Source organism: Alexandromys fortis, unplaced genomic scaffold (genome assembly GCF_014885135.2).
Source record: "Alexandromys fortis isolate MF-2015 unplaced genomic scaffold, M_Fortis_MF-2015_v1.1 scaffold_10, whole genome shotgun sequence".
Classification (NCBI taxonomy): Eukaryota; Metazoa; Chordata; class Mammalia; order Rodentia; family Cricetidae; genus Alexandromys; species Alexandromys fortis.
The window spans coordinates 13,596,533-13,614,778 of record NW_026067895.1 but is presented as its reverse complement, the minus strand read 5'-3'; the positions used below and the strand labels follow the sequence as shown (position 1 = coordinate 13,614,778).

At 43.5% G+C, this 18,246-nt stretch overlaps 1 long non-coding RNA gene across 1 annotated transcript; it reads right to left on the bottom strand.

Moving 5' to 3' along the window:
* Positions 1-9,026: 9,026 nt before the first annotated feature.
* LOC126512132 (uncharacterized) lies at positions 9,027-16,283 on the bottom strand. Its single transcript, XR_007594915.1, has 3 exons — positions 16,168-16,283; positions 13,085-13,151; positions 9,027-9,142 (listed from the first exon to the last, which is right to left on the bottom strand). It is a non-coding gene; the product is annotated as an uncharacterized lncRNA (long non-coding RNA).
* Between the last annotated feature and the right edge of the window lie 1,963 nt (positions 16,284-18,246).

The window sequence follows — 18,246 nt, the reverse complement described above, 5'->3', positions numbered from 1 at the left end:
ATAAAGACCTTCCATGCTCTTGGGTAGGTAGAATTAACATAGTAAAAATGGCAATATTACCAAAAGCAATCTCCAGATTCAATGCAATACCCAGCAAAAATCTTCACAGCCTTGAAAGAATGGTACTCAACTTCATATGGAAAAGCAAAAAACTCAGGATAGCCAAAGCAATGCCGTACAATTAAATAACTTCTGGAGGCATCACAATCCTTGAATTCAAACTCTACTACAGAGCTACAGTACTGAAAACAGCCTGGTATTGGCATAAAAACAGACAGGAGGACCAATGGAACCAAATAGAAGACCAAGATATCAATCCATACACCTATGAACACCTGATTTTTTTTTTTTTTTTGGTTTTTTGAGGCAGGGTTTCTCTGTGGCTTTAGAGCCTGTCCTGGAACTAGCTCTGTAGACCAGGCTGGTCTCGAACTCACAGAGATCCACCTGCCTCTGCCTCCCGAGTGCTGGGATTAAAGGCGTGCGTCACCATCGCCCGGCCTGAACACCTGATTTTTGACAAAGAAGAAAAAAATATAAAATGTAAAAAAGAAAGCATATTTAACAAATGGTGCTGTCATAACTAGAATTCAACATATAGAAGAATTAAAATAGATTTATATCTATCACCATGCACAAAACTCAAGTCCAAATGGATCAAAGACCTCAAGATAAAGCCAGCCACACTGCACCTCATAGAAGAGAAAATGGGAAGTATACTTAAATGCATTGGCACAGGAGACCACTTTCTAAATATAACCCCAGAAGCACAGACACAGAGAGAAACAATTAATAAATGGGACCTCCTGAAACTGAAAAGTTTCTGTAAAGCACAGGACACAGTCAGCAAGACAAAACGACAGCCTACAGAATGGGAAAAGATCTTCACCAACCCCACATCAGACAGAGGGCTGATCTTCAAAATATACAAAGAACTCAAGAAATTGGTCATCAAAAGAACAAATAATCCAATAATAAATGGAGTACAGACCTAAACAGAGAACTCTCAACAGAGGAATTCAAAATGGCTGAAAGACACTTAAGGAAATGTTCAACATCCTTAGTCATCAGAGAAATGCAAATCAAAACAACTCTGAGATTCCATTTTACACCTGTAAGAATGACCAAGATCAAAAACACTGATGACAGCTTATGCTGGAGAGGATGTGGAGTAAAGGGAACACTCCTGCATTGTTGGTGGGAGTGCAAGCTGGTACAGCCCTTTGGATATCAGTATGGCAATTTCTCAGAAAATTAGGAAACACCCTTCCTCAAGACCCAGCACTACCACTTTTGGGTATATATCCAAAGGATGCTCAATCATGCCACAAGGACATGTGCTCAACTATGTTCACAGTAGCATTGTTTGTCATAGCCAGAACCTGGAAACAACCTAAATGTCTTTCTACTGAAGAATAGATAAGAGAAATGTGGTACATTTACACAATGGAGTACTACACAGGAGAAAAAACTAACATTATCTTGAAATTTGCAGACAAATGGATGGAGCTAGAAAACATCATATTGAGTGAGGTAACCAAGACCCAGAAAGACAATTATCATATGTACTCACTCATAAGTGGTTTTTAGACATAAAGCAAAGAAAACCAGCCTACAATTCACAATCCCAGAGAACCTAGACAACAATGAGGACACTAAGAGAGACAAACATAACATAGGAAGTAGAAAAAGACAGGATCGCCTGAGTAAATTGGGAGCATGGGGACCATGGGAGAGAGTTGAAGGGGATGAGAGAGGAAAGGAGGGGAGCAGATAAAAATGTAGAGCTCAATAAAATTAAAAAAGAAAAGAAAAGAAAATGTGTTTGCAGACCATTGTTCAAAATAGTTTTTAATAGTCTTTTGAATTCCTGTTATTTGAACTGTGGTATCTTCTTCTTCCTTTTTGCTATTGTCTTGTTTCTTCATAAAAGCATCTCATTTCATTGAGATTTTATTTTTGTTTTTATTTATTTATTTGTTTGTTTATGATAGATTCTTGCTCTGTGTCCAGGTTTGAATTCACTGTGTATCTCGGGCTGATCTTGAACTTGTGTCTACTGTTGTGTTTCAACTGTGTTTACAGGCATGCACAACCAACTCTGGCCACTCTGGTCTCTATTGCTTTTCAAAAGTTCTAACAAGTTCCGGCAGCATTTAGGGTCCATCTAATATGCCGCCAGACTAAGCAAATGTCATTGACCGAGTGTGGTTTAAAAGGCACTAGAAGACTCTTCTGTCACTCAAAATTCTCAGACGCTAGTAGCACTATCCTCTGTCAGTCTGTAGGTTCTGCCACCCCTGACCATCCTTATCTAGAACATGCCTTAAACACTGCCCTTACTTCTGCCCTTTCTTAAACACTTACCTTTAATTCTGGTAGCCATTACCAGAATTACACATTGATTATTCAGGCAACCTCTGCAGAAAACTTTCTTACAAAGCCCAAGTCTGAAAAAGAAGAGGGCTTTGGAGTTTACTCCCATCTTCTACCCATCCTCCTGACTCACACGCACACAAGCATGCACACACATACACACACACATGCGCACACTCATACACACACAAGCACACACACTCACACACACGTGCGCACACACACATGCTCCTTTAGGCCACACGCATCTTCATTCCCACTCTCCCCAATTCCAAAGCAAACCATTCTCAAAACGAGAAGTCATAAATGTGTTAACGTTAAAGTGTAAAGTGGGAATTAGGTTCAAACATCCCTAACATTAACAGGGTTGCTGCCTCGATACACATACACATTAGGTCAAGCTTATGTTTATCTCATGCAAAAATGTCATGGCAACAGAGGGGGATCCAGGGCCTTCAGGAAAGTACCGCAGCTGAACCCCTAACGCCTGTACTTATGAAAGAGGCTGAGAGAAACTCACAGTCGAAAAGCAAAATATTCCTTCACCAACTGCCATCTCCCCAAAAAACTCTGTTTTGAATGCAAAATTATCTTCTTTAAAAATGAAAAGCTCTAAGCATAAGGCTCGGGAGCTTGTCTGAGTTACATATCATGTTATATACGTCTTGTAGTTAGTTAACTAACATGTAACATTAAAATAACTAAAAATTAAGTCAATTTAATAGTGTGATTTGTGCAATTCTAAGGGAACCACAAACTCAAACTCAATTAAAAAACTTTTTTTTTTCTCTCTTCTTTTTCTGGGATAGTAATGATTCCAAAACCCAAATAAAAGCAGGCTTCAGCTCCTGTGGGCGATGGGTCGGCTTTCTTGTGGCTGCTGTTGTTGACGCCGTTGTTGAATTCACCCAGCTTTTTATCTCTTTCTGTTTCGTTTTCCCAGAAATAAAAACTGCTTCCATCCCATTATTTCTACTTTCCAAATTAAATCACACACTAAGTGAATCATCCTTCATGCTTTGCCCCACACCGAAAGCATCCGACCCGCATTTCCCTTCAGACTTTTCCGTATCAGAATCTAATGTAGCACTCGGTCTTGGTTCCTTCTATGGCTCCTGTTTATTTCAATAGCACACTGATTCCTTCCTTCAGAAAGCACCACAAGAATCCAAGGGAATATCCCTTACTTGCGTCCCTTGATACCAGTGGGCAAACCTGCTATCACAATTCCAAAGAAATGAAATTCTGAAGCCATAAAAGGAGTCACTGAAAGGTTAGGGTTGGGTCCTGCTCTTGGAGTGTCTGGGTGCAGGGCAACTGTACGCAACAACAGAATGGTGGAGAAAATCACAACTATGTAAAGCGTGTAGGTGACGTATGGCTTTCCTTCCAAGTTAAGATCCTATACTCTATTAACTAAAATTACTTTGGGACAATTTGGTGGTCCTTGTCTTGATGGGCTGCCCCTCTACTGGGGAAATTCTGTGTTGTGAATGGTGTCTTCTAGCTCTTTACGGTAGCTAAGCCTGGGCTCCCTGCCACTGCCGCCAACCCAGAAATGAAGCAGAAAATGGAACCTGAGTGGGTAACTTTAAATACAACCTGCTAGACCATGGAAGACTTTCCAGTAGTTGCCAACGTGGTATATAAAAATGAAATCTGGAACTACCATGGAAGTTTGAAAAGAAAAACCACAAAGGATCAGAATTGAAAGACGCCAGCAGATCAACAGGAAGTATTGTTTAATGTTACAAGTGAACAAATGGCTGGTTGTGGTGGCGCACGCCAGAAGGATTTGCTGAAGGAGGCAGAGGCAGGAGGATCACGAGTTCGAGACCAGTCTGGGCTACACATTAAAAAAAAAAAAACCAAAGTGAATAGATACATTTTATGTTTACTTGCTTTTTAACTTAATGGAATGGCTTGTTTTGTTTTGGTGAACCAATGAGGTTTACTGGAGCTACTTAAAGGAATACAGAACAGCACACTCAAACAAAGTTCCTATTATGAAACCCGCACTGATACAGCTCGAGAACAGTGGACATCTAAAGAATATCGCACATCTACATGTGAAAGAGCATCCCATCTTGGTGGCTCAGTTTGTCAAATCCTCTTTTTCTTTATTAACTTTTTTATTCATTTTACATACCAACCACAGTCTTCCCCTTCCCCTCCTCGAGCTATCCCCAACCCACCCCCAACCCATTCATGGTGTTTATCCCACTTCCCGTGGGGAAGCAACAAAGCCTGGCACATCAAGCTGAGGCAGGACCAAGGAGCTCCCTCATGTATTAAGGCTGAGCAAGGCATCCCACCACAGGGGATGGGGTCCAAAAAACCAGCTCATGCATCAGGGATAGTACCTGGTCCCAATGCCAGGGACCCCCCAAACAGACCAACCTACACAGCTGTCACCCACATGCAGACTTTCAATTTCAACACATGCCTAGTTCGGTCCCATGCAGGCTCCCCAGCTGGCAGTCCAGAGTCTGTGAGCTCCCACAAGCTCAGGTCCCCTGTCTCTGTGGGTTTCCCTGTCATGATCTTGACTCCATCTTGCCTTATAATCCTTCCTCCCTCTCTTTAACTGGACTCTCGGAGCTCTGCCTGGTGCCTGGCTGTGGATCTCTGCATCTGCTTCCATCAGTTAGTAGATAAAGATTCTAGGATGATAATTAGGGTCGTCACCAATCTCATTTCAGGGGAAGGCCAGGTCAGGCACCCTCTCCACTATTGCTAGGATTCTTGGGTGGGCGGGGCCGGGGGGTGATCCTTGTGGATTTCTGGCAATTCCCAGGTTTCTCCCTAAGGTCATTTCTTCTGTATTGGTCTTGTCGTGGAGCCACTAGGTCCTGGGGGTGCCCTATTTCTCTTTTACGCTGTTGAATGTTTCTTTGCACTGGTGTTTATCCCTCTCTTTCTCCAATTGGTGCAGGCAGCATTACTCATATTAGCCAGAACCCGGAAACAACCTAGATGCCCCTCAACCAAAGAATGGATAAAGAAAATGTGGTCCATTTACTCAGCTGTGAAAAAAAAAACAATGACATCATGAAATTTGCAGGCAAACGGATGGAACTAGATAAAAATCATCCTGAGTGAGGTAACCCAGACCAAGAAAGACAAACACGGTACGTACTTACTCATAAGTGGATACTAGATGTAAACCAAAGGATAACCAGACTACAACCCACAGCTGCCGAGAAGTTAGGTAACAAGAAGGACCCCAAGAGGGATGCATGGATCGCCCTGGGAAGAGGAAATAAATGAGATCCTCTGGGTAAACTGGCCGGAGGGGGGTCAGTAAGAGGGAGGATGGGGAGAAGAACGTCAAGGAAGGGAGTGGTCAAGTTGGGAGAGAGGCAGAGTGGGAGAGCAATGAAAAAGGTGTCTTGTCAGAGCAAATCAACGGGATGGCTTTTTAGTTTAACGGTCTGATGATTGGGTTGGGTTTGGTTACCTGGGAGCCCCAGAAGCAGCACGGAGGCAGAAGGTGAGACAGATGTTCTCAATTTCCCCCACTTGCCAATGCACCATAAGGCCTGTGAAGTTGTTCTATTCAAATCCCCATCAGGCCCGGATAAGGGAACCATACCTTCCTTGTCTTGGGTCGCCGGGAGCCCCTGATTCTTACATGCTCCTCAAACCATTGTAAATGGTCCCTATGATAAAGTACCTTATTGTTGCTCAATCGTAGGATGCCATTTGATAAGTCAGAGTAAAGGCCCAGCAGCTGCAGTTATAGACATGCTTGGGTCACATGATCATAGGAATGCAGGAAAATATGTAATGCCTCGGTTGTAGATCGTTCCTCACGTCTCAGACCTTTGTAACTCATCTGAGGATTAGCTTTCCCTTTAAAATAGGAAAACGAAGGAGCTGGAAAGATGACTCAGCAGTCAAGAGGAGTTGCTGCTCTTGCAGAGGACTGAGGTTTCGTTCCCAGCACTCACAACAGTCACTCATGACGTTATGTACCTCCGGTACCAAGGGATCTGATATCCTCATCCGGCCCCTACAGGCAGCAGACACGCATGCGATGCACACACATAAATGGAGGCAAATATTCAAACACATAAAGCAAAAATAAACGCGTCTTTAAAAAGAGGAAAAAGGAAGATTTGGGTCCTGAGGGTTGGAATTAGCCAGGAATGAGGGGTAACTGATGGGAATTTGTTTCTGTTTTGTTTTGGGCTTTGGAGCCTGTCCTTGTAGACCAGGCTGGCCTTGAACTCACAGAGACCCACCTGCCTCTGCCTCCCAAGTGCTGGGATTAAAGGCGTGCGCCACCACCGCCCACTGATGGGAATTTGTGTCAGAGATTGTGGTGGTTTGAATGTGCCCCCCCATAGGCTCATAGGGAGTGGCACCACTAGATGTGGCCCTGTTGAAGTATGTGTGTCTTTGTTAGAGAAAGTGTGTCACTGGGGGTGAGCTTTCGAGGTTTTAGAAGCTGAAGCCAGGCCCAGTTGGCTCACTTTCTCTTCCTGTTGCCTGCCAGTCCCGATGGAGAGCTCTCAGCTCCTGCTCCAACACCACGGCTGCCTGTGCACAGCCATGCTTCTCGCCATGACGATAACGAGCTGAACCTCTGAGCTGTAAACCAGACCCAGGTAAATATTTTCCTTTATAAGGGATGCTGTGGTCATGGTGTCTCTTCACAGCAATGGAAACCCTAAGGCAGCACATAAATGTAACCCGGCATTCAGAGGCTGAAGCAGAAGGAACTCAAACTCAGCACCAACTGTTATGCTTAATTTTGGTCGTGAACCTGATGAAGTTTGGAATCAACTAAAACCCGAGCTGCTGGGTCCATTGTCGTAGACTTTTCTTAGATTATTTGAGGTCAGAAGACCCACCCTAAATGTGGACCACACCTTCTGGTGGCAGCCCACAGAAAAGGATATGAAAGAAGGAAGTTTTGCTTTCTGCTGACTCGCCTTCACTCTCACTGGACGTTCCTCTCCCATGGCAACAGGTGTTAAAGCAAGGTTCTTCAGGATTCCAGTATGGAGAGATGGTTAGCAGCTCCCCAGGAATCCTATAGGACCCTAGTACCAGATCGGGACACCAGACATTTGTCCACATCTCTCTAGGAAGTCTGTCACACAACAGTGTGTGTGTGTGCACCCACACATGCGCACATGAGTGTGCATGAGGAGGTCAACCTTGGGTGTCATTCCTCAAGGCCCCTCTTAACTTGGTTTTTTGGACAGGCCCTCTCATTGGCCTAGAGAACACTGATAAAATTAACTGGCTGGCCAGTACGCCAGTGACCTGTCCCCACCTCCCTAGCGCTAGGATTACAAGTACACACCACTACACCTATTTGTTTTTAAATGTGGGTTCTGAGAGATTCCACTCAAAAAGCAAGCACTTTACCAACTGAACTATCTCCCAAATCCCTTTACTCTTGTTTTTTGAAACTTGCCATGTAGCAACCTGTGCCCACCTCCCTGGAGCTGGGACTACAGAATGTATGCTACCATGCCTGGCTGTTAAAATGTGGGTTCTGGGTCATGGGACCCAGATCTTCATGCCTGTAAAGCAATCACTTTGCGAGCTAAGCTGTTAACTCCACCCCAAAACTGCTTTTGAAACAAGGTCTTACTGGTGGCCCAAGCTGCGTTTGAGTTCACCACAATCCCTTCTGACTTGGCTTCCCAACTCCAGCCCCAGCTACTTTGTGCGTTTCTTCAGCCTCTTAAAATACCCCTCCATGCCTTTCCCCCAACGTCTCAGTGAGGGGTTTCACCATGACATTCCCACATAAAAGAATGGATTTTGATCATACTCAGCCCCTATATTGCTCTTTTTAATCCCATCTCTTCCCCTCTTTTTCCTTACTCATTACATATGAGGGAAAAGGTGTCATATTTGTCTTTCTGAGGATGGCTTGTTTCACTTAATGTGATGATTTCCAGTTTCATCAGTTTTCCTACAAATAATTTCATTCTTTAAATCAAACTCCACTGTGCCCATAGGCCACATTTTTCTCCCTCGTCCATTAGTGAGCACCCAGGGTTATTCTGTATCTTGGCTGTTATATATATACGGCATCAATTACACAAATCTGCGGGTATTCCTATAGTAAATTGACTGGGTTTTTTTGAGGGGGGATGCTATATACTTAAACTGGATTATACATTAGTTCTAGTTTTTTAATTTTTGGAAGAACCCCTCTTACGATCTCCACAGTACCAGACACATTCTCACCATCACTACGTACATTGTTTCCCCCGGCACCCCCAGACACACATGTCCATGCCAACCTCTGTTGTTTCAAGTTCTTGGTGATGTTCATTCTGAACTCAGAACGAGATAGACCCTCAATGTAGTTTTGATTTGCTTTGCTCTGAATAGCTAAGGATCAAGGGATTCACTACCCAGCAACACACTGATGGCACAGCTTATACTTTAAATCTGTAATGTCATCCCTCTTGGTTTCCCTCATTAACACCTGTGAGGAAACATCAGAAGACATGTTTTACCAGACCCGATGGTGTTATATAAACTCCCCGGAAGGCCCAGCTGTGGGTGGATGCTATTCCACCTGCTGGGCCAAGGCTTCCCCTCAGTGCTTTTTTCCCCCTCTGGATATCAAGTTGACTGATAAAGCTGTGCCTAACCCGGTTCCAGAAGATAACAACCTGGCAGAAGACGGGTCCTCTCCTGAGCTTCAGTCCAACCATACTTCTTTGCCTCCATCACAGTGTTACCTGTTCAACCTTCCAACTAACCACCTGGAGTGGCTTCTTCCTTCTTCCTATAGAAGAAAAGCGGGGAGAATTGTGGTGTGGTCGTTTGGATGAGAATGACCCCCAATAGGCTCATATGTTTGCATGCTTAGTCCCAAATAGGTGGACTCTTTAGGAAGATTAGGAGGTGTGGCCTTACTGGAGTGGGTGTGGCCTTGTTGGAGGAGGTGAACAATTGAGGTGGGGCTTTGAAGCTTCAAAAGCTCACACCAGGCCCAGTGGCTCTCTGTCTGTCTGTCTGTCTGCCTGCCTATCTGCCAGTGCATCAGGATATAAGCTGTCAGCCCATGGCTTCCTGCCATGCATTCTGCCATGACGATAATGGGCTAACTCTTTGAAACTGAAAACAAGCCCCCAATTAAATGCTTTCTTTCTAAGAGTTGCTTTGGTCATGGTGTCTCTTCACAGCAATAGAATTCTAATTAGGACACGTGGGAATGGTTTTCCTGAGAAATGCTGTCTAAAATTTGCCTTTACAAATCAGACTTTCACCCAGCTCGACATCATGTTGGTAATGTGCTTTGAGATCATTTACAACCATTCTGTTTACAGACTGCATATTCAACCTGTTCAGAACTGACTGACTTTTAAGGAAAACGTTGTAACCCATCTTACTATTCCTTGGACCCCTCCATGTTCCACACTTCACCTCTCGGAGTCTTTCATGGCTCCTGCTGTCTGCTGGGCAGAACAATATGATGTGTGTGTGATGGGTGGTAACCAGATCTGAGACCATCTACCTGAAGCAGCAAGGCATAGAAAACAGAGCCTTCTCTAAACATGTTTGAAGTAACCAGTGGATAGAGATTATCTTGGTATGTTGTTCTGAATTAATAGGACCAGAACAGCAATCTTCTCCTTTGTGAGACTCCTGTAAAAAATGAAGACAGAAGTCCCTCATTCCTTTCTGTCACCATATTTGCTGTGCTGTTCAATATATGGAGAAGACGGCCTTTGTTCAGGACTCAGATTCAAACAGGAGACACGAGAACTCTTCTGAATACATCAGGCCCACTCTTGGATAAAAGACATTGAAATAGTCTTTCCTGCGTCGCTGACACAAATTATGCTTTTTTCATCTTTTTTTCCATCCATTTATAATTTTTCTATTGAGAATTGTCTTCTGATTGAATTATCTGGTTTGGGATGTTTCTTTTTTATTTCAAAAGATATTCTGCATATCAATATCTCTGATACGGATAGCTGGAAAAGATTTTCTTACTTTCTGTAGGCTGTGTGCCCCATCCACTGATTGTCTCCTGCTGCCTGCTGACAGAAACCTTCCAATTTAATGAACTCCAATTTGTCAGTTCTTGCTATTATTTCCTATTCATAAAGTCATTACTTGAGCCTAGTTTTATTGTTGTTTGGTTGTTTTTTTGGGGGGACAGGCCAAGAAAATGCCTTGGCCATCTTGAAACTCACTATGCAGACAAGGCTGAATAAAACTCACAGAGATCTGCCTACCTCTGCCTCCCAACACCACACCAGGCCTCACCTAGTAGTTTCAAAATTTCGGGTTTCACATTAAGGTCATGGAGCCAGTCTTAATATAGTATTGTGCAAGATGAGAGATTCAGATCTAGTTTTGTTTGTCTGTGTGTAGATATCCAATTTTCCTGTCACCACTTGTTAAAGTCAGTGTTTTCTCCAAAACATGCTTTTGAACCTTTGTCAAAAATGAGATGACTATAGTGTGTGGATCGACTCTGAGCCTCCTAGCACTTCAACCTACATGCCTGGTTTTGTTTCAGTACCATGCTTATCTTGTCACTATACATTATACAGTATAACTTCAAGTCAGGTGGTACTGTGATACCTGCAGCCTTGCTCTTCTACTTGGTATTACTTTTGCTCCTCGGGTTTTTTTTGTTTGTTTGCTTTTGTTTTGTTTTGTTTACTTCCAGAGGCATTTTAGGGTTGCTTTTCAATTTTTGTGGAGAATGACATTGATATCTGATGGGGATTAGTTTGGATCTATGAATCATTTTTGATGATATGGCTGTTTTCACAGTATTAATTAGACTGAACCATAAACAATAGACAGAGTTCTCAGATTCTGTTTCTTTAGTTTCTTAAGTGCTTTATTGTTTACATTGTGGAGATATTTACCATATTTAGTTAAGTTTTATGCTTAGGATTTTGTTTGTTGTGAGATTTTTTTTGAAATCATTGCAAATAAGATCATATTATTGACTTCTTTTAGTGAATTCATTGTTGAGTATCATATATTCTTGTAGCTAAAAGTATCAATCTAAAAACATCCCTTCATGAGCTAAGGTTACTTCCATTTTCTGTTGCATTACAGAAAAAAAAACCATAACTTTTAATATGTTAGTGAGTGATGTGGGATTCCCCTCTGTATGCTGTGATTACCATTAATGAATAATGAAAACTGGCTTGGCCTAATAGGGAAGAACAGAGCTAGGCAGGGGAAACTAAACTGAATGCTGGGAGGAAGAAGGTGGAGTAAGAGAGAAGCCATGGAGCCACTGCCAGAGACAGACATGCTGGAACCTTGCCAATAGGCCACAAGCTTCATGGTAAAATATAAAATACTAGAAATGGGTTAATACTAGGTGTAAGAGCTAGCTAGCAATTCACTTAAATGAGTAGCCAAGCAGTGATTTAAATAATATAGTTTCTGTGTGATTATTTCAGGAGTCTGGGCAGCCAAGAAAACAAACAAGCAGCTTCCTACAACAAGTAAGTCTCTATGGCAGATTATCTAAGAATAAATAAGATCTCAACAATATGAAAACAAGTAGTAGCTAGTTTTCTGATGCTATGATTAAAACACCATAACCAGAAGCAACATAAGAATCTTCATTCTGACCTATAACTCCAGGGAGTTAGAGTCCACAATGGTGGGGACAGCTCAGCAGCAGGGGAGGGGAGCTAGCTGATCACATTTTGTCTGCACATGGACATCAGAGGAAGAGGGAAGCGGGATGGTGTGTGGGATGATCTTTCTGCATACTGTGAATATGTATTCCTCTCATTGGTTAATAATAAAAGCTGTTTGACCAATAGGCAGGGAGGATAGAGTTAGGCAGAACAATCAAATTGAGAACTCAGATAAGGAGGGGCAGAGTGGCGAGAGATGCCAGCTGGCCACTGAACAAACAGGACATGTAGAAAATGAGGTAACAAGCCTTGAGCCATGTGGCAAAACTTTGATAAAAATATTGTTTAATGTAAATGTAAGAGTTAGCTAGTAATAAGCCTGTGCTATTAGTCAAGTTTTAATAATTAATGTAAGTTAATGAGTGGTTATTTGGAAACAACTGTGGGATGGGGTGAGACAGAGAAACCACTGTTTACAGGATGTGCTATAAACTCACAGAAAGGATGAGAAGAGACTCAAAGCAAGAGAGTAAAGTACACATCATAACAATCACTCAAAATGTAGCTAATTCGGACTGGAGAGATGGCTCAGAGGTTAAGAGCACTGACTGCTCTTCCAGAGGTCCTGAGTTCAATTCCCAGCAACCACATGGTGGTTCACAGCCATCTGTAATGAGATCTAGTGACCTCTTCTGGCATGCAAGCATACAGACAGACAGAATACTGTATACATAATAAATAAATAAATAAATAAATAAATAAATAAATAAATCTTTAAAAAATATAGCTAATTTAAGCAAACTGATGATGATAATTTAAGAGTTTTTTATAGTACAGATAATCTTAATTTTAATAGAAAACTACTGATAAAAACATTTAGTTTAATAAATAAAGACACAATTGGTGGAAGTCCTAAGAAATAATGTGAAAAGCAGTATTTCTCTAGGGGTCCTGATTATGACAATAAAGAGTTGGAAGAAATAAAGTATAAATATAGGCAAGATAAAAAACTTTTAATCATGTGCTTCCAGAACACCATGTGTCAAAAAGATAAAGTCTTGATAAGAATACTACACACCTAAGTGGTTTATTACATTGCTTACCGTTTCTTTGAGTAACTTCTTCATGGAGAATCCTCCTGAGTCCACAGGCCAAACACAGTTCTCTCTCCTATGTAACAGATACTCTATTTAAAAATCTACACAAGACTATAGAACTACTTCATAGAAATTCAGGATTATAAACACTGCTTGGTCAAGCTTTCTGTAAAGCTCGGGGCCAGCTTTGCTCGTAAGGAAGCCGCTCTCTACGAGCAGAGCATTAGTTTCTCTTCTTTGGCAAGGTTTCTGCCTTTCATTCTGCGTGATTACTTGACCAGAGTATAGCTATGAATGTATCTCGGGGATAGATCAATGGAAATACACATCTGGGTGTGGCATCTAATAAACAGAGCAGGCTGTTCAGACATACTGTACACCCCGGACTGTCCTCAGGATCAGCTGGAAAAGAACTGGATGAGAGTACCAGGCAAGCATCCTTGTCTCCCGCGGCTTTCAAAGAGCAGCTGACTATGGTGGCACATGTGTCTAATCCCAACACTATGGAGGCTGGGGATAGCTAGACCTACATAGTATGAACCTATCTCTTTTGTCATTTTCTCCATCATTTGCACAAGCCAGCACTAAAATGCCCAGCTGAGATGGTCCAGATGTGAGCTCCTCTGGGGAAGCAGCTCATGTGGTCTGTGTGATACTGGCTTGACGCTCAGTCCTTGCGCGTGCAGCTGCTGCTCCTTCCTGGTTCTCCACCGCTGGTCTCCACTTCCCCCTGAGCCCTCTGCAAGCCTTACTGGCATACCCAGGAGGGACTGTTCTCACCTCCAGCATTTGTCAAGCTGACTGATTCCTGGAAGGGCTGCTTTCCCTCTGTTAGCAGACCTGACAACATCAGCTTTGATCCTAGCCCCGTGAGCAGCACAAGGGCACCATGGGAACGCAAGACACGTGCTTCCCTTCCAAGCAATGCGGATCATAGAATGACGTGTAGGAAATCACTTTGCAATTATAAGAGAGGATCAATTCTATTTGCTAGTGATATAAAAACTGGGAAATAACTAAGACATGTGAAAATGCTACTGATAACCTTAAAAATCTATACAAAGAAAATATTTCTTAGCTTGTTATCTCATCCAAATTACAAGCTCGAATTTTTAATTTTCTTTTGTAAAGAATGAGCATACAGCTCATTGATTTGAGCATTTATTGAGTCTATCACTAGGGAGGCTGAGGAAGAAGAATCACACATTTGAAGCCATCCTGGGCTACACAGGAATACTCAGTCTCAAAACCCATTTACTGATCATGTATTAGGCCTGTGTTTTACAATGAAGACACAAGAGCAGAGCTAAGAAAAAGGTTACTGTTCATAGTGACAAAAATAAATATTCTGGCCGGGCAGTGGTGGGACATGCCTTTAATCCCAGCACCCGGGAGGCAGAGGCAGGCGGATCTCTGTGAGTTCGAGGCCAGCCTGGTCTACAAGAGCTAGTTCCAGGACAGGAATCAAAAAGCTATGGAGAAACCCTGTCTCGAAAATATATATATTCCGTGTAGATAAAGGGTGTTGTAGAAGCGTAGACCAGTCCCCTAACTGTGCTACAGGAATGAACTGAATCCCCCAGGAAAGTGACTCCTGGAGAATGAGTAATGGAGGGAGGGGGCATGACTGTAAGCTATTAGGGAGAAAGGGAGGGGATTTCATCCCTCCTAGGGGCAGGAGGGAATGAAACCAATGAGCAGGTGGCCGAGCTAAAGAGGACATGAAACTGAAGGAATGAATAGCTAAACAGTAAGCCAAGGGAGGGAAGAGCATAGAAGACACGTGGGTGCCGGGTTTGGACAGGATGGTGTACCATTCCCCGAGACAGACAACACAGGAGGAGAATCATTATCAGAGGCGAATATGGCCATAGGATTAGTTATGCTTCCAAGGGATAGGGAGAAAGAAAAGAACGGGAGAGGAGAGGGGACAGAGGCGGAAGGACCGAAGCCTGCTGGTCTGGGAGTATTGACGACTCCCTGGATTACAGATGCTGGAGATAACAATTGCCCTTTCTCACTAGCGCGGTATCGATCGCTATTGCGCCCCATTGTTTGGAAACCTGGACCACATGCCACAGACTTGCTTCACTTCACTTGCTTAGGCTAGGAGCAAGGTGAACGACTGAGAGCTGAGCTATCCTCTCGGTCTAATTCCCTTGGGATCGCAACTCACTAAAAGGAAGGATCACATCTCAAAACAATAAAACCCAAACAATCGAGGTGCTGCAGAGATGGCCAGGGGTTATGAGTGTGGCCGGCAGAGAACCCGAGGCTCAGTCGCCTGGAACTTCAGCTCCAGAGGATTCAATGCCCAATTCGGATTTTTGAGGACCCCTGTACTTAGGTGCATTCATGCCCCACCCCGACATACACACGAAATTACAAAATAGTAAAAATAAAAAATTTTATAAAGGTCAGAAAGGAATCGATTCTTCAAAAACCTTGACGTTGTATCTCAAAGGCCCCCCTACTAGCTAGCTGCCATTCCTCATTTTAGGATGGATGCGGGGCACACGTCTCACAAACGAGACTCAGGCAGCTCTCGGCAGAGCAGCGCACGGGAGACTAATGACCAAGAGAGAAGCAAAGATGATTAGTGAGTAAATCAGCCAAATCAATCAAACCACGCCAACAACTCACGGAAGACCGGCGGGCTTAAGGGAGGAGGAACTGTACCACCCAGAGGGCGAGCCCCGGGCGTGACTCTGATAGAAGAAAAAGCCTTCAGAACCCTTTAACGAAGTGGGTCCCAGGACACTTGACTCTTGGGGTAAAATGAACAGAGGCGTCAGTGAATAGCTGTGCACCTTAAAAGAGCTAGGTACACTCCAGAGGTGGTGAAGCTAACTCACAGTTCCACCTAAGACCGAACAGCCAACCGTGGCAGCTAGGACACCAAGACCATTCCCCATCTCAGTGCCACTAACTTGAGACCCAGAGGAAAGGGCTCAGGAGAGACGACAGGGTGGAAGAAGAACAGCAAAGCTATAGACTGCTGCCGAGACACAAAGACCAAGTGTAAGCAAGCTCAGCGTGCACGGGAGCAGACAGGGGTCCTCTATAGGGCTCTGCGCGCACACGATCACCTTCTCAACGGGCCCTCTCGTCCATGCACCACTGCAAACCATGCCTCTTTTGGTAGAAGGTCCAGACGACTGAAGTCTTTGAAGTCAATGAGTAAACCTTCCCAGGAAATTCGCAGAACATCTCTGAGTAAATAAATATCTGATCTGGCGCAGGCTCAGTCATGCATCTGTGGGCTGGGCAGGGTGGGACGTGCGTGCGCAATTTCTCAGCCTCCAGGGCAAGTCACGGGTCTGTTGTCACTTAGATTTGGTATCAGGGAAGCAGAACGACGACCTGCTGAGTGTGCTTGTTTTCATCTTAGGGTGCAGCTAACTTAACAGAGAGAGTCCTTTAAGCCAAGCCTATGGAAAGACCGTTCGGACATTCACTTTGCCCGAGAAAGAGACCTTTGCCGTCTTCCCTTGGGAGAACAGGCACCAGCCTTTCCAAGTTGTGAAAGACAGCCCTCTTCCAAAAAGCACAGGCTCCTAAACAGACCAGGGCCAGGGAGCGGGAGGCCACTTAATTACTTTGATCAATTTTCCCAGCTGAATGCCTGAAGCTCCTACCCTGGTCAAGACGAAATCCAGAAGACAAGGTAGGCATGTCTGGTAATTGTGTATCATTAGCAGAGCAAAAAGTCCACAGCATTGCCTGGAGAGCCGGAGAAATGAAGTTTCACCTCAAAAGTGAATTCTGGGGGGCTGGAGAGATGGCTCAGTGGTTAAGAGCATTGCCTGCTCCTCCAAAGGTCCTGAGTTCAATTCCCAGCAACCACATGGTGGCTCACAACCATCTATAATGAGATCTGGTGCCCTCTTCTGGCATACAAACATACTTGGAAGGAATGTTGTATATTTAATAAATAAACAAATCTTTTAAAAAAAAAGTGAATTCTGAAGGGCAGTCCTTGCAGGTCACCTTAGGCAGGCACAGAGCAGTTTGTTAGAGAATGTTTTCTTGCTCGACAGACTTTATTTATCTACTTACTTTTAGTTTATGCTTTGGTCACTTTGCCCGCATGGACATCTGTGCACTGTGTCATGCGGCGCCCCCAGAGGCCAGAAGTGGGCGTCAGATTTCCCTGGAGCTGGAGTTACAGAGGGTTGCAAGTTGTCGCGTGGGTGCTGGGCATTGAACCTGGATCCTCTGCAAGTGCAGCCGGAGCACTTGTCGCCTGAGCCATTCCATCCCAGCCCCCTAGAAAATGTTCTCAATCACACTTGGTTTGCATGTGCCAAAATGGAAATGAAATTATTTAATTATGTAGTGGTCATCCATAAAAGCAGAGAGTAGAGTGATGTTTTAAATGAATTCAGCGAATACGGATGTGGCCAGAGCTGACTTGACTGCAGTGGATCAAGTTAAGAGTCCAGCAGTTTGACTTGATCTGCAGATAAAGACCTAAAATTAAGGGGAAAGTACACAGACAGCATGTTCCTTTCTATTTCCTCAATTTGTTTCTCTCAACGAAGATTTTAAATAGGATCTGTGAGGGCTTAGCTTATTCTTGCTGGCGATGTATGACAAGAGTTAGCAAATGGCATCCCACTTCCTATTTCTCTATTGCTCACAGGGTAATTTTTTTTTTTTAGTTTTTTTTTAAAGTGGTTGAAAAAGTCAACTGAAGGGCTGGGGATACATTTCAGGGGGAGAGACTTTGCCCAGCATGTGCGAGGCACCCGGGTTCAACTGTAAGCACCACAACAAGGGTAAAGGTAAGTGGTGGGGGCATGTTTTGTCATATGTAAAAATTGTGTGAAATTAAAATTTCAAATAAAGTTTTATTGGGACCCAGTTATACCCATTCATTTACTTGCCTAGAAATACTTTCCTACGACAATGACACAGTGACATAGCTACAACAGGAACTATTACGTTCGAAGTCTAAAATATATACCCAGAAAATACACGCCAGAAAGGTTTGTCAACACCCAGAATGTATTGATGATTGACAGCAAACCTATAATGTCCTTGAAGTCACATACCTGAGCAACAGAGCTCCCTCACAGCAGCCAGTCTTAGAACTCTAGGTTCGAAGGGATCTAGAGGTGGAGTCAGAGTGTACTTCAGGAGGACTTACTATATCCTGCTCCTGC